This window comes from Schistocerca americana, chromosome 5, assembly GCF_021461395.2.
Source record: "Schistocerca americana isolate TAMUIC-IGC-003095 chromosome 5, iqSchAmer2.1, whole genome shotgun sequence".
In the NCBI taxonomy this organism is placed as follows: domain Eukaryota; kingdom Metazoa; phylum Arthropoda; class Insecta; order Orthoptera; family Acrididae; genus Schistocerca; species Schistocerca americana.
In genome coordinates, this window is record NC_060123.1 from 484,764,189 (window position 1) to 484,789,643 (window position 25,455).

Here is a 25,455-nt window from a genome sequence, read left to right on the forward strand (position 1 = left end):
CAGGAGACACGGTTTCGAATCACGGCCTTCGTACAAATTTTCATTCGCCGCTTCAGTCTGATATATACATCATAGATGTTTGAGACTTGAAAAGGTCTTTAGGACTATGTAGTTTCATTCAACTGTAATATAGTTCCTCTTTTCTGTCATCCCACGAAGACCGAAATGGCAGACATTGAGATAGGTGATTGCGGAATAGATAAGCAACTACTATCGCTTGATAGTGGAAAGGCATCTACACCAGATGAGACACCTGTAACGTTCCACAGAGATTATACGAACGAACTTGCTCCCCTTGTAGCAGTAGTTTAACGTAGGTCTCTGGGGCAACAAAGGGTACCTAACGACATGAAAAAAAGTGCAGGTCATTCCCGTTTTAGAGAAGGCCCGTTGGACAGACGTACATAATTATAGGCCTATATCGCTCACTTATTAGGACGCTTTTGGAGAAAGAAATTTCTGTAAAAATCAGCCACGCGGATTAACAGTGGTAGGTCTGCTCGCCTTTGTCAGCTTCTTAATACCAGGCCGCGCGGGGTAGCCGCGCGGTCTGAGACGCGTAGCCCCACGGTTCGCGCGGCTCCCCCTTGTCGGAGATCCGAGTCCTCCCTCGGGCATGGGTATGTGTGTTGTCCGTAGCATAAGTTAGTTTAGGTTAGATCAAGTAGTGTGTAAGGCTAGGACCGATTACCTCAGCAATTTGGTCCCATAGGAACTTACCGAAAATTTCCAATTTGCAAAAGTCAACATGGATTCCGTAAACAGAGGGCTTGCGAAGCTCATCTCGCTTTTCACGTCGATGAGATGCAGAGAGCCATAGACGTCGGCGCACAGGTTGGTGCCGAGTTCCTTGACTTTCAGGAAGGCATCCAATACAGTTCCGCAAACCTGGTTTGTGACTGGATCGTGGACTTCCTTGCAGATGGAACTCAACACGTCGCTCTTAACGGAACACAATTGACAGATGTACACATTATTTCAGGAGCACCCTAAGAAAATGCGATAGGCTCGTTGTTATTTACAATATATGTTAGTAATCTGGTGCACAACATCGGAAGCTCCATGAGGCTATTGGCAGATGACGCTTTGTCTACAAGCAGGTAGCAACGCCACAAGACTGTACCGAACTGAAAGAAGGGATGCAGAGGATTGATGTTTGATGCTAGGACTGGCTAGGACTGAACGTAAATAAATGTTTAATATTACGCACAAATGGAAGAAATCTCCTACTTTAAGATTCCGCTATTGGAAACAAAACACTGGAAACACTAGAGATGGAAAAGTAGCTAGGAATAGCCACCCGGAGTAACATAAAGTGGAATTAACACACACGCACACACACACAATTTAGGAAAAGCAAATGTCAGGAATGTTCGATCGCTTCTTGAGAATTGTTTATAAATCTAAGACCTTCACCAGTTCAGATTAATAGAAGAGATAGGCGAGATCCAACGAAAAGTGGCGCGTTTCATCACGCGATCATTTAGTCGGCCCGAGATCATTAAGGAGGTATTCAACGATCTCCAGTAACGGACGGTAAAACGTAGGGGGGGGGGGGGGGGGAGACAGATTTGAAATTGAAATTCCGAGATAGTACGTACCGGGCAGAGTGAAGCAACATATTGTTTCCTCCCACAAACTTCTAGCGAAGTGATCAATATCACAAAGAGAATATCCGAGACATTAGAGCTGACACTGAGGTTTACCAACAATTATTCTTCCCACGCGCAATTTGAGAATGGAGCAGGGAAAGGGGGATCAGATAATGGTATCAGAAGTACCCTCTGCCTCACATCGTCAGGTGACTTGCGGAACATAGATGTAAATGTAGCTGTGTCAGACATCGAAAGGTTTGTTCTAGCAGGTAATAATCGGTCTGCTTCCCTATGTGGGGCACTGGTACGCGCATTCTAGTAAGGAGGCGGGTAGAGCAGCGCGGGGTGGTGGACACTTCAGTAGGCCGGCCACGACGGCGCGTGGCGATGGGAGTTCGCGGAAGTGCGGAGCTCCTAGCGCCAGTGGCGATAGCTGGGGGCGCCGGGCCCTGGCGGCGCGTGCGCTATCACGCCCACTCGCGCAGCCGCTGGTGCTGCACTTCCCACAGCCGGCCGCATTGCCAACATACCTGCGGCACGCGCCAGTCGGGTCTTCGACCTCCTCACTCGTCTCGGGCGCGGAATGGCCAACTCTAGCTCAAGAGCTAGTCAGTCCATAGGCTGATCTCACACATAGCGTGGTTGGTAAGCGCACAGAAAAATCACAAGTTACGTGCTTAGCATCGTTAAGCTGCGTTTGCATTTTCCCGTCTTACCTCGCGAATCAGTGGCGCCAGGATGTTTCGCGGTACGGATGTCTCGCCACTTAATTTACACTCAGCGAAACCTTGCTCCACACTGGCATAAATTGGGTGATCCTTCAGTATGGGAGAGACGATAATGTCAGCGCGCTCTGTCGTACCTCCGGATGCTGCATCCGCACTCAGCCTCACGACGGTAGGCCTACTGCATTTGTAAAAGAAAATGAAAACAGATCGCCACTGGTGGCACAACATATTATTCCGTTCGCATTAAGACGTCACAAAAATCTTTCCCCACATGTCCCCTTCACATCCAGTTGAAGATGACTTGAACACAGTACCAAATGTAAATGTAGAAGTAAAAATAACACAAAGGGCTCATTGTAACACACTTTTGAGAGTTCGGGGACCCTGTGACTTCTGACGACTTTGATTTGGAATGTCATTAATTCTGTGTGCTGTAGATGCTGGTGTACCACACTGTCACCATCATTTTACGACCACGTAAATATTTTTGAGAAAAGTGTTTGTCGCATTGAAGAGTCGGAACTGTCACCCACTGATTCTGTAAAACATTTCATAGGTAAAAGTTGTTGGAATCACTCAAGGCTAGAACTGTGCAATAGGTTTGATTAATTTTTTAGCCAGTATATTTGTAAACTCTACCCCTGGTGCAAGCAAAGCCCTGTTTCGTGAAGTTACACAGTAAACCGCGCGTACAAGAGCTTTTTCGATATAGTCGTTAATGCTCTTCATTTGAAGTTATACGTCCACAAAAAATCAGAACTGCTGTGTTTATACGACTTTTAAACGTTTCTGTTCGCCCTTTAAATGTGTTAGCAAGTTTAACAATATTTGCTAACACGAATTATTATTAAAAGGTTTGAATTTGCTACCGAAAAGTAGCCGGTAATAGAGTTGGTAGAGGTCAACCCGGTATTTTTCTTAACTCTTGCTGTTTAATCATTGTAACCTGTTCGCCTCAAACTTAAAATTAACCTTCTCTTGCTTAAATCGCTGCCAGAACCAGACGAGTAATTAAATAGTTACCTGCATTCATTGATAATCGAGTTCCAGTTTTGGAACGCGTTATACACAATAAAATCTGTAAACGATTTTATTTAGTCACAATCACAAGAGGTGATCTTCCCATTACCAGTTTCGGCTGCTTGTGGTCGTCTTGTAATGCGGTAGTAATAGGCCTACACTAATTATTTCTACGGGATTCCTCAAAAAGTAGGAAAACATGAATATAAAAGGCAACAAAACTTCAGTACACTTCGATAAGTGTGAGACGAATTCGTTCACCTAATAGAAAAAAAAATTGAATGTTATACCTGAAGATGCAGTATAATTACGGAAATTAATCTGTAAATTCCGTTTAGTTTCCTTTTTGCCAGTTGCTTAAACAGTGAAATTCAAATGGCTCTGAGCACTATGGGACTTAACATCTGAGGTCATCAGTCCCCTAGAACTTAGGACTACTGAAACCTAACTAACCTAAGGACAACACACACACATCCATTCCCGAGGCAGGATTCGAACCTGCGACCGTAGCGGTCGCGCGGTTCCAGACTGAAGCGCCTAGAACCGCTTGGCCACACCGGCCGGCTTAAACAGTGAAGTTTTGGTGCGAAAAATATGCAGTGAATCAGGACTGATGGCCTAAGGTAATAGTTTTCCAAATATGTTTGCAAATACCAATATATTTTTTAAATAACTTTCACTGGTGATAATATATGTGTCTGCCCTTCACCTCATCCCATGTAACAGTTTTTAGGTACACAGTTATGCTAAGCACTCTTGTACTAGTTCCAGCCCTGCAAGTAATATTCACCGAATGAATAAAATCATTGGTAAGATACTGTATGCGAGACAGGTGGCGTGACTGGCGACATTTTCTGTAAAAGTACGAGTTAGTTTCTCCACGTATGCACTCCGCCACGCCCAAGAACGTTTTAAAAAAGTGTGATTCATTCGTCAGCTTCAGGTTTTACCTGAGGGGGTGCGCACTCTTCCGAGGGATGGGAACACAGCGGGAATGAAGGACTGGGCCAAGACACGCTCGCTCGGCGCTAACTGTGCCTCAAGTCAACGAACCGTCAAGTTCAACAAACCGAGACCAAGTACCCGCGAGGCCTCCTGTGGCTAGGCAACCCAGCAGTACGCCCTTCTTGCTGCGCTGCTACTCCTGTCACATTCGGCGCGGTAGCATTTTATAATTCTTACAAATTGCAAGTAGTTGTGGCTAGCAAGATATGAGCAGTATCTTAACGAAGCAAAAAAAAGAATCTCTATTTTTCTACAGTTATTTCATGGAACTGAAGCCTGAAAGTAGCGTTTGCAGCACGATTCCGATTCTGTTCCATTTTACCATCATTCACGCTTCTCTTTCCGTATTCATTGTAACTACGTTGGTCTGATGCTGCGACTGTTCACACTTACTAATGGATCTCTTTCTCAGTTTGGACGCAGTAAATTAAAGGATTTAATCAAGTAATTTGGCGCAGTGATTAAGAAATGCAACTAATTAACAGTTAGAGCTGGTTTCTGTCCAAATTTAGATTTCCCATAGTTTCTTGTGAACTGAATGTCCAGCGGTTCCTTAAATCAGATCATGACCAATCTCCTTCCAAACACTACTGCAGTGACAACTTTCCCATGTTCAAGAAGAGATGTGAAGCAAGTTCTGTAGAAATGTAAGTCTCCCTTCATCTCCTAATTGTACATATTGTTTTTGTAAGCTACGCAATCAAAAACGCCGAATACTTTATGAAGCGAAGCAGACGCAGAGTCTGCCTAGACAACCAGTTACACAAGTTTTCGAAATGCAGTGCAGAAAGAGACTTTTACAATTGTTTTTAATGCAAGCTAGTTTTTGACAGATAAACGTTTTCCTACTGTGAAGCCCGTACATTCAAAATAGAATATGGGCCGAAATACTGAATCACGCACGAAGGTGAAGATATGAGCTCACCGTGTTGTTCATCAGTTAGTTGACACTGTTATATGAAATTGTTAGTTGGCACTGTTGTATGAAATTGGAATTAACGTGATTTATTGAAGTCTAACAGAAATAATGAGCTCCATTCATAAGTCTTTGGATATTACCGTTTTTTTATTTCTATGCTATCAAAGAACCCATTGAGGTTCATTCAGCAGAACCTAATACATCTACAATTCTTCAGAACGTGTAACACATTTGATGACGTATCCTAGCCACAGCCAGCAGTCTTTATTGGTACCTGAGTATTTCAGAATATCTGCCACAAATTCATGCCGAAAATTTGAAACTACGGTTTCACCACTATCTACCCAACTATTTTTTCATTCTTTTTCTAGTTACGGAGGTAGTAATAATAATAATGTCGTGTGGCTAAAGCCCCCCGTCGGGTAGACCGTTCGCCTGTTGCAGGTCTTTCGATTTGACGCCACTTCGGCGACCTGCGCGTCGATGGAGATGAAATGATAATGATTAGGACAACACAACACCCAGTCCCTGAGCGGAGAAAATCTCCGACCCAGCCGGGAATCGAACCCGGGACCTTAGGATTGACATTCCGTCACGCTGACCACTCAGCTACCGGGGCCGGACACGCAGGTAGTAAGTGCAGTAGTACCAACAAACAGGACCAGATGACGTTTACTGACCAATGACGGTTTGACGATTTGTATGCCCATTCCAAATTTACTGTATGCATCTATTGATAGGGTGATAACTTATGAGGGAAGCCCAAACGGTTCTGATACTGGCGAAATTGTTTTCATTTTCACAGTTTCCAAAACTACTTCTGCTGAAGAACTCCACTCCGAAAATATTTTACTGTAGAATAAATTTCTTTTATTTCTTAGGACCTAGAAATTTGTGAGAATAGACCTGAAATAAAATCTGTTAATGTTTTTCTGTGTTGGTTGAAAGCGGAATTTAGCTGGATACCTCAGATATCTGACTTATCGTATCATCATTGTATTCTAAATGCTAAATCCTTGTCGCTGAAAGCTTTTTTTTCTGCAAGCGTTTCTGTCCGAAGTAATTTTCCATCTCTTGATATCATTTGTATCTAGATGGCATCTTCAGGGATTGTGAGGATTACTTCCTGACTCGTAACAATAATTTTGCCCGCAAATGTGTTAGCTATCCATTTCTTTTGTTTACTGCTATTGCGGCATTACTTTTCTAGTCCGTCGTTTATTTCTTATGGGAAGCACTGATATGTTTTTCTCTGGATCGAAGACATTTTGGTGATACATGGCCGTATTTCAGTCGCTTCCATTCGTTATCATCTTCTTGCCCATCGTCTAATTCACAGCCGGCCGGAGTGACTGTGCGGTTCTAGGCGCTGCAGTCTGGAACCGAGCGACCGCTCCGGTCGCAGGTTCGATTCCTACCTCGGGCATGGATGTGTGTGATGTTCTTAGGTTAGTTAGGTTTAATTAGCTGTAAGTTCTAATGGACTGATGACATCAGAAGTTAAGTCGCATAGTGCTCAGAGCCATTCTAATTCACACTTCAGTACAGTAGGACATTCCGGACAAATGCTCTAGCAAAGGAACTTCTTGGCACGAGGTTCGTATGTTATCTCGTCAAAAGGTTTGTCTAGCCTTTAACGAGGGTACATTTGCTGTCCCCAGAAATAAGTAGCGAAACAGTAATGCAACTTTGATTACTTTTTACGAAATAAAATATTGGTCTCAGCAAAGTCTGAGTGCGCGAATTTTACGATGAATGGCGAGTATCGTAATTTATAAAGCAGGTTTCGCCAAATAAGGTTAGTGATACCTAAGGAAATCGAAGCGACTGCAACAGTTATCAGAGCCTTCGTGTTCAATTGAGTAGTAGTGCAGCTCGGCACTTGGGGCTGCATTTCGAGCAGTCAAAGGGCAAGAGTTGAGGATGACGAGCTTCCTGCAGACTGCGGTATGCACTCGAGGCGTCTGCCTGGCCGTCACGTGAGCGGCAGGGGAAGGCAGGCGTGCCTGGAGGGCGAGATGCGCGCAGCACTGGCGCAATATCCTGCACGTGTGCGCCTACGCGGGTTCCTCTGACTGCCGGGCTGCCGGTGACGCCACGCCTGCTGGATGCACTGGCTAACGTTCTCCAGAGACTCATGCCCAGCGTCCAAACACCTCCCAGTCCAGTTTAGCCGGACGTTTCTTTTGACACCTCAGTGTTTCGTACCGCCGTCTTCTGGACGATTGATTTGTGATATTTCTTTACAGCGCTATTCATTGTTATATTTTTATTGCTTCCGAGAGAAATTATATTTTTAATCTCTAATGTATATGAGATAGAATATACTGTATCCTGTTTTGGCAGGGATTATAATATTTAGTTGATCCATCAGTCTTTTTTCTTTATGATAAACATTTATTTAAAAAAAAATTCTCACTGTGTATCGTGGTCTTCACTACACCTAGTAAGCATTTTAACGATACTCAGTTCTTTTATTTCTCGTAAACTGATAAATTAATTCTTGTGAAAGTCATTATCATTTACTTCAGATATACATACAGGGTGTTTCAAAAATGACCGGTATATTTGAAACGGTAATAGAAACTAAACGAGCAGCGATAGAAATACACCGTTTGTTGCAATATGCTTGGGACAACAATACATTTTCAGGCAGACAAACTTTCGAAATTACAGTAGTTACAATTGTCAACAACAGATGGCGCTGAGGTCTGGGAAACTCTATAGTACGATATTTTCCACATATCCACCATGCGTAGCAATAATATGGCGTAGTCTCTGAATGAAATTACCCGAAACCTTTGACAACGTGTCTGGCGGAATGGCTTCACATGCAGATGAGATGTACTGCTTCAGCTGTTCAATTGTTTCTGGATTCTGGCGGTACACCTGGTCTTTCAAGTGTCCCCACAGAAAGAAGTCACAGGGGTTCATGTCTGGCGAATAGGGAGGCCAATCCACGCCGCCTCCTGTACGTTTCGGATAGCCCAAAGCAATCACATGATCATCGAAATATTCATTCAGGAAACTAAAGACGTCGGCCGTGCGATGTGGCCGGGCACCATCTTGCATAAACCACGAGGTGTTCGCAGTGTCGTCTAAGGCAGTTTGTACCGCCACAAATTCACGAAGAATGTCCAGATAGCGTGATGCAGTAATCGTTTCGGATCTGAAAAATGGGCCAATGATTCCTTTGGAAGAAATGGCGGCCCAGACCAGTACTTTTTGAGGATGCAGGGACGATGGGACTGCAACATGGGGCTTTTCGGTTCCCCATATGCGCCAGTTCTGTTTATTGACGAAGCCGTCCAGGTAAAAATAAGCTTCGTCAGTAAACCAAATGCTGCCCACATGCATATCGCCGTCATCAATCCTGTGCACTATATCGTTAGCGAATGTCTCTCGTGCAGCAATGGTAGCGGCGCTGAGGGGTTGCCGCGTTTCAATTTTGTATGGATAGAGGTGTAAACTCTGGCGCATGAGACGATACGTGGACGTTGGCGTCATTTGGACCGCAGCTGCAACACGGCGAACGGAAACCCGAGGCCGCTGTTGGATCACCTGCTGCACTAGCTGCGCGTTGCCCTCTGTGGTTGCCGTACGCGGTCGCCCTACCTTTCCAGCACGTTCATCCGTCACGTTCCCAGTCCGTTGAAATTTTTCAAACAGATCCTTTATTGTATCGCTTTTCGGTCCTTTGGTTACATTAAACCTCCGTTGAAAACTTCGTCTTGTTGCAACAACACTGTGTTCTAGGCGGTGGAATTCCAACACCAGAAAAATCCTCTGTTCTAAGGAATAAACCATGTTGTCTACAGCACACTTGCACGTTGTGAACAGCACACGCTTACAGCAGAAAGACGACGTACAGAATGGCGCACCCACAGACTGCGTTGTCTTCTATATCTTTCACATCACTTGCAGCGCCATCTGTTGTTGAAAATTGTAAGTACTGTAATTTCGAAAGTTTGTCCGCCTGAAAATGTACTGTTGTCCCAAGCATATTGCAACAAACGGTGTATTTCTATCGCTGCTCGTTTAGGTTTTATTGCCGTTTCAAATATATCGGTCATTTTTGAAACACCCTGTATATTTGTAATTGCGTATTGCAGTCTCCGTTTGAGCTATAAAGCTAAAGAGTATTTTTCGATATTGGCTTAGATTGTTTTACGTAACGTAAGTTGCCTGTATTTCTTACTATATACCGAGATCTCATCTACAGCTGTAGCGCTTTTTTTTCACGTTACTCGATATGTTTTGCTTTCGATGTATGTTTTTCTTAATAATTCCCGGCGGAGCATCGTAGTTGTAACTTGAAGTATTTCTTTTCCTGATGCATTAAACTCTCGTAAATAAAACTGCTTTATTTACGTTTCAGAGCATAATCTAGAAGATGACGATTAATTCGTCATGTTGCTTATGTCTTCTGACGCATGCTAACTACGTTTCTTGTCAAAGCCAAATGTTGTTGCAGCGATTTCCACTTTATCCGACACCAGAATATATAATGGAAATGAGGTCATTCTACGACTCCTGAGAGTCTTTCGTCTATAATATAAGTAACACACAACAGCTTGCAACGTTGTGTCACTGGAGCCCGTATTCGATTCATAGGCAGGCGAAGTGATCTGGAGATTAGGGAGTCGGTGGCCAGCGCCCACCCCGATCCGAACGCCTCACTAGTGCTCCATCTTTTCTGTGTCCCTGCTGAAGCTGTATGTGGTACCCTAGAATTGTGCCTCTCAAGAAGCTCATCGTATCTGGTCGATTACAAACAAGTCTGTATCATAACAATGAGCCGGTTATTCTTATTCCTATAGGCACGCATATATATACATATAATGCGTCATCAGTTTTCCTACTGGTTTGATGCGGCCCTGTGGTAACCTTTTCGTCTCAAAGTTCCACTTAACGGCAAACGTTTTTAATTATTTCCTGGATATATTCCAGTCTCGTGTTTCCCTATAGATTTGGCTCTCTACGGCTCCCTCTAGTACCACGAAAGTTTTTCTCTCATGTCTTAACACACATTCTGCCATCCTGTTCCTTCTGCTACTTAGTGCTTACCATACATTTCTTTCCGCGCTGGCTTTGCCGAGAACTTCCTCATCTCTCATAAGTGTCCACTTCATTTTCATCATCCTTTCGCAACACCACATTTCAAACGCTTTCGATTCTTTTCTTTTTCGGTTTCCCACAGTCCATGATTCTCTCCTATGCAACGCTGTGCTCCGGATGTAGATTCTCTGAAATTTCGTTCTCAGTTTAAGGCCTATTTTCGATAGCAGTAGACTTATTTTGTGGGGAAGTGCGCTTTTTGCTTATGTTTATTTTCTTTATCTGCTTCTTTATGGCCTCTTCACTTCGAACGACACACTTTTTCCCTTTCATTATGGGAGAATTGCTTCAGTTCGTCTTGTTACTGGTGCCCAGTTGTCATGTTGCGTCTATGGCTAATATGATTTCTGCCATTACTCATTAGTTCGTCTTTCTCGGTTTGCTCTAAATCCATATTGTATTCTCATTAGGTTTCAATTCATTCAACAGCTTCTTCAGTTCTTTCTTACTTTCACATAGGATAACAGTCTCATTAGCGGATCTTGTCACCCTGAACTTTTGTCTCACTCCTAATCCCTCAGTGTGGTAGATTTATCATATGGTGTAAGTGGCGAAGGGGCAGAACGAATATGTAGCTATAAAATGATTATGTAAGCATCTCAGGTGTAAGAAGAAAATAAAATATGACAGACTGGAACATAGTTTTGCAACAGATTTAGTTTTCAGTAACTCATAGTACATTTCATCTTGGAAATAAATTGTTTTAATCTCCCGCGGATGTGTATTTCACAGATGGTATTTTATCTGATTGCTAACGTCGAGGTAATGAATCTTCTGTAATTTGCAAACACCAATTACCAGCGGAACTTCGATAAGGAATCTCAGTTTCCTGGGCGACTGCTGGCCTGATCTTGTAGCAATCAATCACCATTCAAGTCTCAGGGTTGCGGCTTGGAACACAAGTAGTTTGTTTTCGTCGCCCAGTGCTGATTGATCTCGGAGGTCGGAAGAATGGCCATCGCTGCTGCAGGTTAATTGCTTCTGCGAGGCTTAGCGGAGGGCCCGACGAGGTGCATTCAACGAGACTGCGGCATGTACGTAGCCTACGCGGCTCGGCGGCGCACGTGTATCTGTGGAGGCGGAGCAAAAACGGACCAGCCTTGTGAGCGGGCAGCCCGCCGTTTTTTGGCAGCTTCCGCAGCAGCGCCCATAAACAGCCGCGCCGCTTGCCAGCCCATTGTGCGCCTTACACGTCTCCACGCACGTCTGTACATTGTGCCACTGCAAGCTGCTCGAGCCAGCCTCGTGCTGCGACAAGGGGATTGCCTCTTCGTACTCACTCGTTTCACTTACCATTATTATTATATGTCAGAGTGCCGAACGTTAGAAATTATAAAAATATGTGACATAAATCTTGAAATGCAAACTTGTCTCACGGAGGCAATAACAAAATACACTATTAAATATCTTCACTCGAGTCCTAAATCATATACTGGACAGGATAGAGTTGGCACTGGTCTTGGTGTAGTTAAATAATCCCATTTATTTTCTAACTCACAGTGTAGTAAAGGTTATTCCGATGACCTTATATGTTGTGTTTTCGAAAGTTGCTGTTCACAATGTATATAAATGATCTAGTAGAAATCGCCGGATGCTCTTTAAGACTATTCGCAGATGATGCAGTTGTTTATACCAAAGTAGCAACGCCAGAAGAATTTGGCGAACGACCTGCAGAGAATTGATGAATGGCGCAGACTCTGGCAGTTGACCCTGAACGTAAATAAATGTAACATATTGCGCGTACGTAGGAAAAGAAATCCACTAGTGTACAGCTACACTGTTGTTGACAAACAGCTGGAGACAGAGTCTGCCGTAAAATATCTGGGCGTCACTATCCAAAGCGACCTTAAGTGGAATGACCAATTAAAACAGATAGTGGGAAAAGCAGACACCAGACTCAGATTCATCGGAAGAATCTTAAGGAAATGTAACTCATCCACGAAATAAGTGGCTTATAAGACGCTTGTTCGCCCGATTCTTGAGTATTGTTCATCTATCTGGGATCCCTATCAGGTAGGACTGATAAAGGAGATAGAGAAGATCCAACGAAGAGTGACGCCTTTCGTCACGAGATCGTTTAATTGGTGAGAGAGCGTCACGGAGCTGCTAAACAAACTCCACTGGCAGACGTTACAAGAAAGGCGTGCATCACGGAGAGATTTACTGTTAAAATTTCGGGACAGCACTTTTCAGGAGGTGTTAGACAAGATATTACTTCCGCCCACATTCATCTCGCATATTTACCACGAGGAGAAAATTCGAGAAATTAGAGCCAATACAGAGGCTTACCGACAATCATTCTTCCCACGTACTATTCGCGAGTGGAACAGGGTTGGAGGGATCAGATAGTGGTACCGAAAGTACCCTCCGCCACAGACAATTAGGTGGCTTGCGGTGTATGGTGTACATGTAGATATAATTATTGATCGTATTGTGAAAATGTAAAATGCTGTCATAATATGCTCATTAAGAAGTGTAATCGCACGTTATAAAAGGCCAGTAAGACAAGTATTACAGTGAGAAACACGTCTTGTGGCAAAGTGACTAACAGCGGGCAAATACCAGAATATATTCATCCAGTATTTGAGAATGAGAGCACTAAGTGACTTCCACCAGATATTACACAATTAATTTCAAACCTTTAAGAAATTTTTTCTCTCTAACACATCCCACAAAATGATGAAAGGAAAGAAGTTCATCGCTTGTTACATTCCCGCTGTTCATGCAGTGAAACTTCAGCATCAGACATGACGTTTTAATTTGTTGCTTCTCTACAACTAACTACTAGCAACACATTTCCAGACAGTTACGCATGTACCTACGAATGTACCTTCAAAATCATATCATATTACGACACATAATTCAGGAGACATGACGTCATAAACATACTCGAAAAGCTAGCTATTACTTAAAATGGAGAGCAAATTTCCCCGACTATGTTCAGCCAGCGTTTCATAATGAGCACGCTTCAGACTTCCAAATAACTTTAAAGATAATTTCTAACATATTCTACACTTTTCTCGCTTGTATGCTTCACGTCAAATATTTCAAAAAAGAGCTCATTTGTAAAGTCAGATACTTTAAGCTTTTCCTCGATTCTTTAAACAACCAGAGTTTGCTGGTTATATACCGAGTGATCAAAAAGTCAGTATAAATTTGAAAACTGAATAAATCATGGAATAATGTAGATAGAGAGGTACAAATTGACATACATGCTTGGAATGACATGGGGATTTACTATACACCACTGTTTGGTTGGCACTGAGGCGTACCCTCCGATGCTATCCGTACAAAATCCATCGGCATCATGAACAGTTACCTGGCAATTTAGTGAAGCGGAGGGCATTTGCGGTGTGGGCGTTTCAAAAGATGGCGGAAGCTGACGATTGGTTGAGTAACGTGTTGTGGACCGACGAAGCTCATTTCACGCTCCGAGGGTCTGTCAACGCCCACAACTGCAGAATTTGGGCTACCGAAAATCGTAGAACTGTCGTGGAAACTCCATTGCACGACGAGAAAGTTGCGGTATGGGTTGGATTTACCACATCTACCGTTATCGGGCCTTTTTTCTCTGAGGAAATGCGTGATTCTGGTTTTATAACTGCTACCGTGACGGGTGAGAGGTACGCCGATATGTTACAGAATCGCATTATCCCCAGCCTGGCTGATAAACACCTGCTGGAACGTACGATGTTTATGCAGGATGGCGCTCCACCCCATATTGCTAGACGCGTGAAAGGTCTCCTGCGCGCGTCGTTTGGTGATGATCGTGTGCTCAGCCACCACTTTCGTCATGCTTGGCCTCTCAGGTCCCCAGACCTCAGTCCGTGCGATTATTGGCTTTGGGGTTACCTGAAGTAGCAAGTGTATCGTGATAGATCGACATCTCTAGGGATGCTGGTAGACAACATCCGACGCCAATGCCTCACCATAACTCCGGACATGCTTTACAGTGCTGTTCACAACATTATTCCTCGACTACAGCTATTGTTGAGGAATGATGGTGGACATATTGAGCATTTCCTGTAAAGAACATCACCTTTGCTTTGTCTTACTTTGTTATGCTAATTATTGCTATTCTGATCAGATGAAGCGCCATCTGTCGGACATTTTTTGAACTTTTGATTTTTTTGGTTCTAATAAAACCCCATGTCATTCCAAGCATGTGTGTCAATTTGTAACTCTCTGTCTACATTATTCCGTGATTTATTCAGTTTTCAAATTTATACTGACTTTTTGATCACCCGGAACTATACGAAGATTCGATTCCTTGTTCCTCGGGTTCTCTCGGCATTGACCTGTAACAGAATCAAGAGCTAACAGAAAACCAGTGAGCGCCGGACGAGGAACAAAAGCACGGGTCATCTGGCGCAGTGAGATTGGTCACGCAGTCGTAGCGCTGCAGCCAACAGCCTCTGGGAGCAGCGACAGAGCGCAGGCGCGGACCGCACGCAGCGCTCGTAAAGGCGCGCGCGCGCATTGTGTCTGCCGCCGCCAGTAATGGCCCCGCGCGCTGCCCATGAATTACAATGCCGCCGCCGAGGTGTCTGCCGGGCCAACAGCTCGTGCGTGCGCAGTCTTCTCTCCGTCCTTTCACCGGCTGCGCTAATTCTGTTGCAGTTTCTCCACATTTTCACCTGTTCTTATCACGTTCCGTAAGGTATCTCTGCTTGTGTTGTGAGGCCGGATTCTGTGGTTGTTGTCTCCGTTCATCCGAGGGTAGCAATCACGTGTATGTCTTACTTCTGCGAATCGTCTAATTTTTTTCTGTGTGTTATCGCATTTAACGGTTTATCCGTTGTTTTTTTTTTGTTTTTTTGAGGAGGTGGTTGCGAAACACTCCACCAGCCTAGGTTGGTGTACAAATCGTACCCAGTTTCTCCGTTCTTCCGGACGCTTCTAAATCCGGATCTATTGCGGATGTAAACGTACTGTAGGTGTAAAATTTTTTGAATATTTTTAGATGCTCATTCAAAACACGTACGGTGCAAAGAGCAGGAAAGGTAGACAGCATCGCTGTGCATATTCAAAAGTCTCTTGCGCCTTGTTCAACAGGAGGAAGCAAAGACTCCAACTGCAGTCACGGGATGCATCCGTGTTGTGTTCCTGAGGGATATGCGAATTCACCTGCAAGTAGCATCAATGCTTCCTGTCGTCAAAAAAATGGTTCAAATGGCTCTGAGCACTATGGGACTTAACATCTATGGTCATCAGTCCCCTAGAACTTAGAACTACTTAAACCTAACTAACCTAAGGACAGCACACAACACCCAGCCATCACGAGGCAGAGAAAATCCCTGACCCCGCCGGGAATCGGACCTGGGAACCCGGGCGTGGGAAGCGAGAACGCAACCGCACGACCACGAGATGCGGGCTTCCTGTCGTCCAAGCCAACTCTGTTTAAAGTGGGGCTGGCCCCTTCCAATGTTCAGCTAGCGCACGCAACGAGAGAAGATCGTCATAAATATTGATGAATGTACACTCCTGGAAATGGAAAAAAGAACACATTGACACCGGTGTGTCAGACCCACCATACTTGCTCCGGATACTACGAGAGGGCTGTACAAGCAATGATCACACGCACGGCACAGCGGACACACCAGGAACCACGGTGTTGGCCGTCGAATGGCGCTAGCTGCGCAGCATTTGTGCACCGCCGCCGTCAGTGTCAGCCAGTTTGCCGTGGCATACGGAGCTCCATCGCAGTCTTTAACACTGGTAGCATGCCGCGACAGCGTGGACGTGAACCGTATGTGCAGTTGACGGACTTTGAGCGAGGGCATATAGTGGGCATGCGGGAGGCCGGGTGGACGTACCGCCGAATTGCTCAACACGTGGGGCGTGAGGTCTCCACAGTACATCGATGTTGTCGCCAGTGGTCGGCGGAAGGTGCACGTGCCCGTCGACCTGGGACCGGACCGCAGCGACGCACGGATGCACGCCAAGACCGTAGGATCCTACGCAGTGCCGTAGGGGAGCGCACCGCCACTTCCCAGCAAATTAGGGACACTGTTGCTCCTGGTGTATCGGCGAGGACCATTCGCAACCGTCTCCATGAAGCTGGGCTACGGTCCCGCACACCGTTAGGCCGTCTTCCGCTCACGTCCCAACATCGTGCAGCCCGCCTCCAGTGGTGTCGCGACAGGCGTGAATGGAGGGACGAATGGAGACGTGTCGTCTTCAGCGATGAGAGTCGCTTCTGCCTTGGTGCCAATGATGGTCGTATGCGTGTTTGGCGCCGTGCAGGTGAGCGCCACAATCAGGACTGCATACGACCGAGGCACACAGGGCCAACACCCGGCATCATGGTGTGGGGAGCGATCTCCTACACTGGCCGTACACCACTGGTGATCGTCGAGGGGACACTGAATAGTGCACGGTACATCCAAACCGTCATCGAACCCATCGTTCTACCATTGCTAGACCGGCAAGGGAACTTGCTGTTCCAACAGGACAATGCACGTCCGCATGTATCCCGTGCCACCCAACGTGCTCTAGAAGGTGTAAGTCAACTACCCTGGCCAGCAAGATCTCCGGATCTGTCCCCCATTTAGCATGTTTGGGACTGGATGAAGCGACGTCTCACACGGTCTGCACGTCCAGCACGAACGCTGGTCCAACTGAGGCGCCAGGTGGAAATGGCATGGCAAGCCGTTCCACAGGACTACATCCTGCATCTCTACGATCGTCTCCATTGCTGCGAAAGGTGGATATACATTGTACTAGTGCCGACATTGTGCATGCTCTGTTGCCTGTGTCTATGTGCCTGTGGTTCTGTCAGTGTGATCATGTGATGTATCTGACCCCAGGAATGTGTCAATAAAGTTTCCCCTTCCTGGGACAATGAATTCACGGTGTTCTTATTTCAATTTCCAGGAGTGTATAAGGACATAGGCTTCCGCGGCCGGTGCCATAGTGATTAAAATTCTTCTGGGTATTATGCCGTGTCATTGCTAAGAACTAACAACAGTAATAAACTAAAAGCGACGTTTCGGCCGAACTGCACGACTGGTTTTGCGTGGGGATAGGTTGGTTCAAATGGCTCTGAGCACTATGGGACTTAACATCTGTGGTCGTGAGTCCCCTAGAACTTAGAACTACTTAAACCTAACTAACCTAAGGACATCACAAACATCCATGCCCGAGGCAGGATTCGAACCTACGACCGTAGCGGTCACGCGGTTCCAGATTGAAGCGCCTAGAACCGCATGGCCACAACGGCCAGCTGGGGATAGGTGCTTCTATTTATTACAGACTATCGATGTCTGACTTCACTCTTGTAAAACATTTAATTGGCCCTCTAATACGATTGGCTTGTCATGACGTAAGGGAATATGGAAGGAAAGAGGCTATTCGTGGATGTCCATGCCGTCTACGACTGGTAGCTGTCCGCCAATCAGCGTTCGGCTTCTGGTCGGCAAGTTTTCCTCCTGGTGTACGCGGAAGAGGACCGACAATTGATCTACAGCTGTTTGTGCAAATACGTCCGTGTCCCGTGTAGCTTCTGCCCCGCGACCGTACGCGGCCCGTTGGAGTGGGATGGCCGGCAGCCAGGACGTCGGGAGTTTGTAGCCATCTTCTCTGTTGATGTTGTCAGGCTGCTTAATAATTTCGATCGCCTCCCGTATTTTGCGTTCTCGCATCCACGATTCTTTCGCCAGTACTCGGGCTTCCTGGAACCTGATAGGTTGTCCACAGTCACGGTCGTGTTCCACTATCGCCGATTTATTATGTTGTTGTAATCGTAAATAGCGTTCGTGTTCTGCTACTCGTAAGCTGACAGGTCTCCCTGTTTCTCCTATGTAGGCAGCTCCACACTCACACCGTAGTTCTTCAACACCTGCAGTGTTAAGATTGTCGACTGCATCCTTGGTGAAACCTATCATTTCGTGGATTCTGTGATTGCTTCGAAAAATCAGTCTGAAACCTTGTCGGCGGAGGACGTTGCCTAGCCGTTCACTTACGCCTTTTACATATGGTAAGTGTACCAGTGGAAGCTTCTCTTCTTTGCCTTCTTCTCGTGTTCTGCTCCCCTTGGTTTTAGCTACCTTTCTTAAGATATTGTCATCATAGCCGTTGGCGCGAAACGTGTGTTGTAGCTTAATTCTTCTTTGATGTTATTTTAATCGCTTATCCGGTAGGCTCGGGCAGTTAACGTATGCAGAACACAATACTTTTGAGCTGGGTGGTGGTGGCTCTCCGCGTGCAGGTACCGGTTAGCGTGCGTTTGTTTCCGGTACACTCTGTGTCCCAGTTTACCTTCGGCAGCTCTGTATACTTCCACATCCAGAAATGGAAAGGTACCATTGTTTTCAGTCTCATGTGTGAACTTTATGTGCAGGCTATTTAAGTGCTGGAGGAAGTTTCCCAATTCCGCTTCACCGTGAGGCCAGATAACGAATGTGTCGTCCACATATCGTAGCCAACAACTGGGACGTAACGGAGTAGAAGCTAGGGCCGTTTGCTCAAAGGCTTCCGTGAAGATGTCTGCAGCTACAGGGGAGAGCGGGGAACCCATTGCCACTCCATCTAACTGTTCGTAATATTTTCCCCGCCAGGTGATGTACGTAGATGGCAGGCATAAGCGCACCAGATCGCAGATATCTGGTGGGATCCGATCCTGTAGAATGCGCACAGTCTCCTCAATAGGTACGTTAGTGAAGAGAGACTTGATGTCAAAACTGACCATCATGTCTGATGGCTTTATTCACTGTTCCCTAATCAGTTGTATCAAGTGGGAAAAATCTTCCACCTAGGAGTGTGTTTGTCCCACAAGACGGCGTAACTTAGGTGCCAGATGTTTCGCAACATAATACGTAGGTGAATCTATTCCGTTCACTATGAGCCTCAGCGGATAATCCTCCTTAAGGAGCTTAGATACTCCGTAGATTCTAGGAGGAACAGGCACCTTGGTGATTAGTCTCTTGGCTGTGTCAGGATCAGTTCTCGAGTCCTTCACGAGGGCCTTCGTATTTGTGCCTATCCTCGCCGTCGGGTCACTCCTTAGTACTCAGCAAAGGGGATCGCTTAGCAGTTCGTCCATCTTCTTTTCGTATTCAGAAGTGTCCGTCAGAATCGTAGCGTTTCCTTTGTCCGTATGTGGGACCACAATATCCTTGTTATTCCTGAGCTCCTTTATGGCCTGTCTTTCTTCACGTGTGATATTGGCTCTGGGTGGTTTTGCTGTTCGTAAAATTCTTAGTTTCCTGCCTTATCTTTTCTGCTTCGACTCGTGGTACTTGGTGGAGTGACGCCTCCACAGATTGAATGATCTCTTCTGTGGGAATCTTTGTGTTCGTAACTGCGAAGTTTAACCCTTTGGACAGAACTGACGTCGCTGCCTCACTGATGGTCTGTGTCGAGATGTTAACCACGGTACGAGCTGTATCCAGACTTAGCTGTGAGTGGTTTTTGTTTCCCGTTAGCTCCTCAAATTTCTTTTTCTGTCGACTGCTGACCAAGTCCTCCTCCATGCAGGCCTGCTTGTGGGTTATTCGGTCGAATGATCTCTTCTGTGGGAATCTTTGTGGGCGTAACTGCGAAGTTTAACCCTTTGGACAGAACTGACATCGCTGCCTCACTGATGGTCTGTGTCGAGATGTTAACCACGGTACGAGCTGTATCCAGACTTAGCTGTGAGTGGTTTTTGTTTCCCGTTAGCTCCTCAAATTTCTTTTTCTGTCGACTGCTGACCAAGTCCTCCTCCATGCAGGCCTGCTTGTGGGTTATTCGGTCGATGTTATGTACATCCACGAATAGCCTCTTTCCTTCCATCTTCCCTTACGTCATGACTAGCCAATCATACTAGAGGGCCAATTAAAAGTTTTACAAGAGTGACGTCAGACATCGATAGTCTGTAATAAATAGAAGCACCTATCCCCACGCAAAACCAGTCGTGCCCTGAGGAAGGCCGTTGCAATTCGGCCGAAACGTCGGATTTAGTTTATTATTGTTGTTAGTTTTTAGCAATGACGTGGCATAATACCCAGAAGAATTTTAATCACTATCGATGGATGTAGTCGTACATAATACATAAATACATCTGACGGAAACAACATAAGAGACAGGCAGAACCGATCGGCTAATTAAAGGCTCCTTCGCGCTCCGATCAACAGGAGGGAAGCGAAGACTTCAAATGCGTTCACGCAATGTTTCCATTCTTGGGAAGATGTATTTTATGTCCTATAGCAATACTATGATTCTTGGTGACTTACTACTAATAATTGGGGTTGTTTTTGTTGTGTTTTCGACGTTTTTAACTGTGTCGCCGTCGTTGTTGCTTTTATATCAGTTACTTGCGCTTGTGTTGAGCGAGTCAGTGTGAACCTTGGTAGTACGTTGCAACCCTCTCTAAGTTAATGTAATTCATCGCACGTCCATCTGAAGGGTCATAAATTCCTTGTTCCTACAGTACAAACATGTCCCGTAAGAGACGCAAAGGTACTTAGTAGAGAGGGGGAGAGAGGCAGTCAAACCCGTCTGGGACACATGTCTAATAACATTTTGCAAACGTGACTTACACGACAAATGCTGCATGAGTGTAATTCGAATGAACTTCAGCAATATCATCTGGAGTGTACTCTGAGCTTTCATGTGGTTACATCTTCCGTGGGCGTCATTTACGTAATGACCAAAAATAGTGGCTTCTGGATAGCAGGAGCGATAAGCACGTGGTGGTCAACGCCTGCCTGGAAAAATGAATTCAGGACGCGGCCTCACCCCGCTTGCGAAACCAGCCGCCTACCGCCTCGAGTTATCGCAGAGAACCACATCATCAGAGCGTCGTCATCGTTCTCATCGTGTCTTACTTGTAAATTTTTCTTATGCTATCTTCGCTACGGTGAATTCCCTTCCTATATGATTTCTTGTTTCTGTATGTTGTTTGTACAATAAGAAATAAATTTGTGGTTCCCAGTCCTGCTAGCTGTTCGATTTGAAACAACTCATCAGCTGGCGCATCGACTTCACTCCCTCAGGAGGAAGTGGGTGGAATAGTCGCTTGCAAACAATCTGTCTCTTCCGATATCCCTACGTTGCAGTAATGCAACTTTGGTAGAATTTTATAGGAAAAAACCAGCAAAGCTAGAGAAAATGTGTATATGTGTATCCTTGAGAATGCGTCAAGCTCTTAAGTTTAATACCGAGTAGATGCAACTTAATTAATTCCTTTCGGAAATTAAAAGAGTACCTGCTTCACTACATTAACTCCACAAATACCACCAAAAATAAATAATATTTAATGTAAATCTTACGAAACTGGCAGCTAGACGCCTCTCTCCGATAAGGGAAATAGACTTAGAATCACACAAATATCGAGGAAAGAACATTAAGGTTAGAGTTCTGACTACGATGCGATCTTTGGAAACGGAGAACTGCCTTGGTCAGTGATGAGGAAGAGAAGTGACAGCGTACGTTTTAAAGGAACCCTCCCCACATTATCCTGATTTGGTTTAGGGAAACTCAAATCTGGATACGGTTCAATAGGGATTTCAAGCCCGCTCTATCCGAGCGATGTCCACTGTCTTTACAATTGCCTGAAATCGTTCGGTAGAAAGATTTAATATTTGAGGCTCTAAGTGATGGTATTAGTGGGATGAGTAGTGATACTGGCACGACGAGTATTTAGACTGAAGCTACAAAATATCGAAAAGTGTACAACGCGGTACTAGGGTTAAGATCCTAACTCGAAGATAGTGAGATTGTAGTCTGTAAGTGCCCATATGCTCTCCTCAAGCTACATCAATAGTGCTTCCTACTGTCAGCCATAAGCAAAGAGGAAAGTACACTCAGTGACCAAAAGAGCGCCAACTCGAGAACCATACTTCAACGAGTACACTATTTACCATAAAGAGTAACAGAAAAAATTTAAGAAATATGTAATATTGTACACGCAATGCTGCCCCTGGCCCCCAGTTTCCCACAGAAACTTTAAATACACTCCTGGAAATTGAAATAAGAACACCGTGAATTCATTGTCCCAGGAAGGGGAAACTTTATTGACACATTCCTGGGGTCAGATACATCACATGATCACACTGACAGAACCACAGGCACATAGACACAGGCAACAGAGCATGCACAATGTCGCCACTAGTACAGTGTATATCCACCTTTCGCAGCAATGCAGGCTGCTATTCTCCCATGGAGACGATCGTAGAGATGCTGGATGTAGTCCTGTGGAACGGCTTGCCATGCCATTTCCACCTGGCGCCTCAGTTGGACCAGCGTTCGTGCTGGACGTGCAGACCGCGTGAGACGACGCTTCATCCAGTCCCAAACATGCTAAATGGGGGACAGATCCGGAGATCTTGCTGGCCAGGGTAGTTGACTTACACCTTCTAGAGCACGTTGGGTGGCACGGGATACATGCGGACGTGCATTGTCCTGTTGGAACAGCAAGTTCCCTTACCGGTCTAGCAATGGTAGAACGATGGGTTCGATGACGGTTTGGATGTACCGTGCACTATTCAGTGTCCCCTCGACGATCACCAGTGGTGTACGGCCAGTGTAGGAGATCGCTCCCCACACCATGATGCCGGGTGTTGGCCCTGTGTGCCTCGGTCGTATGCAGTCCTGATTGTGGCGCTCACCTGCACGGCGCCAAACACGCATACGACCATCATTGGCACCAAGGCAGAAGCGACTCTCATCGCTGAAGACGACACGTCTCCATTCGTCCCTCCATTCACGCCTGTCGCGACACCACTGGAGGCGGGCTGCACGATGTTGGGGCGTGAGCGGAAGACGGCCTAACGGTGTGCGGGACCATAGCCCAGCTTCATGGAGACGGTTGCGAATGGTCCTCGCCGATACCCCAGGAGCAACAGTGTCCCTAATTTGCTGGGAAGTGGCGGTGCGGTCCCCTACGGCACTGCGTAGGATCCTACGGTCTTGGCGTGCATCCGTGCGTCGCTGCGGTCCGGTCCCAGGTCGACGGGCACGTGCACCTTCCGCCGACCACTGGCGACAACATCGATGTACTGTGGAGACCTCACGCCCCACGTGTCGAGCAATTTGGCGGTACGTCCACCCGGCCTCCCGCATGCCCACTATACGCCCTCGCTCAAAGTCCGTCAACTGCACATACGGTTCACGTCCACGCTGTCGCGGCATGCTACCAGTGTTAAAGACTGCGATGGAGCTCCGTATGCCACGGCAAACTGGCTGACACTGACGGCGGCGGTGCACAAATGCTGCGCAGCTAGCGCCATTCGACGGCCAACACCGCGGTTCCTGGTGTGTCCGCTGTGCCGTGCGTGTGATCATTGCTTGTACAGCCCTCTCGCAGTGTCCGGAGCAAGTATGGTGGGTCTGACACACCGGTGTCAATGTGTTCTTTTTTCCATTTCCAGGAGTGTATAATGCAGTGTAGTGTTAACTTGTATCCAGTGCAGTTTAATGATTTAGAGCTCAGGACGTCAAACAGAACAGTCAGTGGACACTTACAGAATATAAGAGAGAGGAAAGTGACTTGTATTATGTACTAATAATTAATGCAGATATTGAATTATTTTAAAATACTACCACAATCCAATACATATGTAAACAAAAAACTGAAAACAAGATCTTTCTATTCAGCAAATGATTTAATGAACACTGAAGATGCCTGAAACAATTGGGGAAAACATATCTGATTACGAAAAAAGAAATCTGTAGAAGAAATCGAGTAATAGCTGTCTTATCTCTAAGGTGAGCAGCATTTCTTTTATTCCTTTGTGATGGTCGTGGATTGGCACTGAGAATACAGGAAGAAAAGTACAGTTACTCACAGAGTAACAGAGTTCACTTTTGGAGTGTTGCCCTCCTGAGATAAGGAGAAGACGCAGAGCCGGACAGGGAGAGCGACCTGAGCGCCGCTCAGCAGGCGGCGGCCGGCGGCCGGCGGGCCCGGTGCACAGCCAGAGCACGGTGGCCTAGTCCATTACGGATGCACGAGCGCATCGCGCCGTGGATCTGCCGCCGCGCGCCGGCCTGCCATGCGGAACTAACGAGGCCTGTCCGGATCCCCAGCTGCGCCCACTTCTCGCATTGTCCCGCGCCCGGCCCGGCCCGGCCACGTAACCCATCTCTTCATTACCCGGGGCTCGCTTAACGCTCCTCAAGAATAGGTGCTCGTTTGTAGTTCATTCTCTGACTGCGTCCGATACGGCTCTCACCTCCTTGGATAGGTTCGATGCCCTGACCGCCCACGTATCCCAGACATCGAATGTTACGTGTCTCTGTCCTTACACTGCTTGCTACTGAGATTTTGGAATGCGGATGAGAAACGAGTGAATTTGCAGTTGTGTTGGTTCTACCTGCAAAATAAAATACCGACACCCAGCACATTTCTTAGGAGAGAGCTGTAACTCAAGATTGGCAATTTGTCATAAGGACTCTTTTGGTGCTACAGTGTATAGGCGGCGAGGTCATGTTTCAAATTTGATTCGTTAATGTTCAGCAACCGTCAACGCCGTACACATCACACGTATCACACACCACACGGAGCACACCACCCACCGACTAGTCCAACGTGCCCAACACCAATTTCCGATAGTTACGAAAAAGCCGGCACTGTAGCAATATACTGTAAAAAGAAAGACTGTTGATTAACATCACGTTAACGGCGATATCACTACAGAATGGACCAGGATGGGGAAGAAAATCGGCCACATCCTCTTCAAAAGTAACCCTCTCATCATATGTCTTATTAAGTCCCATAGTGCTTAGAGCCATTTGATTTGAACCATTTGTCTTAGCTATTTAGCGAAACCACAGAAACCCAAATCTTTGTGGCCGGACGGGGATTTGAACCGCGTCCTAACTACGAGTCCAGTGTCTTAAGCACGATGCCACACCACTAGGTCAATATAGACTGCCGGATCTCATTTTTCTATACTGGAGTGTTCAATCTTCTGAGAAGTTTCTGTTGTTAGTGAGCGACGGTGAATAGCTGCAGACGAGTATTTGACAAATACACGCAGCCGCCGATCTCAGTCAGCAACCTATTGTTACTGTTGCAGCTTTGAACAGGATAGGCCAACAAATCCATCTGATTTTCTTCTAATCACATTGCAGTGCCATGTCTTAA

General features: G+C 45.9%; 1 protein-coding gene across 1 annotated transcript in view; it reads left to right on the top strand.

Annotated features, from left to right (window-relative positions):
• Positions 1-25,455, top strand: part of LOC124616033 (collagen alpha-5(IV) chain-like) — a 616,123-nt gene that overhangs the window by 225,922 nt on the left and 364,746 nt on the right. The window lies entirely within an intron of this gene.